Source organism: Sinocyclocheilus grahami, unplaced genomic scaffold (assembly GCF_001515645.1).
Source record: "Sinocyclocheilus grahami isolate Dianchi unplaced genomic scaffold, SAMN03320097.WGS_v1.1 scaffold599.1, whole genome shotgun sequence".
Taxonomy (NCBI): Eukaryota; Metazoa; Chordata; class Actinopteri; order Cypriniformes; family Cyprinidae; genus Sinocyclocheilus; species Sinocyclocheilus grahami.
Genome location: NW_015505778.1, coordinates 536,489 through 537,307, shown reverse-complemented (window position 1 = coordinate 537,307; position 819 = coordinate 536,489).

Here is an 819-nt window from a genome sequence, read left to right as displayed (position 1 = left end):
ACACACACACACACACACAATAGGCAATGTTTTAGAACAATGCATGTCTAAAAAAAAATCATATTCACTACAAAAATGTATTGTATTATGAAACTGTATTAATTTTCATGACTTTTCCAGTCCAGGAAAAGCAATTCCCTAACATTTCTGTGCTTTTCGTGGTTGTTGGAAACCCTGGAAGTAATGCAAGGCAATATTTTAGAACAATGCATGTCTAAAAAAAAATCATATTCACAACAAAAATGTATTGTATTATGAAACTGTATTAATTTTCATGACTTTTCCAGTCCAGGAAAAGCAATTCCCTAACATTTCTGTGCTTTTCGTGGTTGTTGGAAACCCTGGAAGTAATGCAATGTGAAAAGAAACCTTCAGGGGCAGGGGAGCATTGTGGAAATGAAGTGACTAAAACAGAAAAATAGGAAAAAATAAAATATTAAACATGAAGTAAGGCATTCAGATCTCTTACCTTCACAATATCTGTTGAAAACCCCTGTGCTCCCTTATCGTACTCTGCATCTGTTCAGAGACACGAAACAGAAAGAGAACCCTAGTAAACAAAGTAAGTCCTTGGTGTTTTAATAATTAGCTACTTGGTCTGTATGGCTTCATAAGCCACTTGCACATGTACATCCATTACTGGATTCTCCTGGTATTGTTATAGATAACTTTTTTTTTTTATTATTTCTATCAAAATCTCTAGGGGCTCAGGCAGATGTTGACAAGGAGAAAAATGATAAACATGAAAAGAATCAGCACAACATCATTAAAATTAGAAAGTTTACCTCCTCCTCAACCGACTGAAACTCCTTGTCGTCT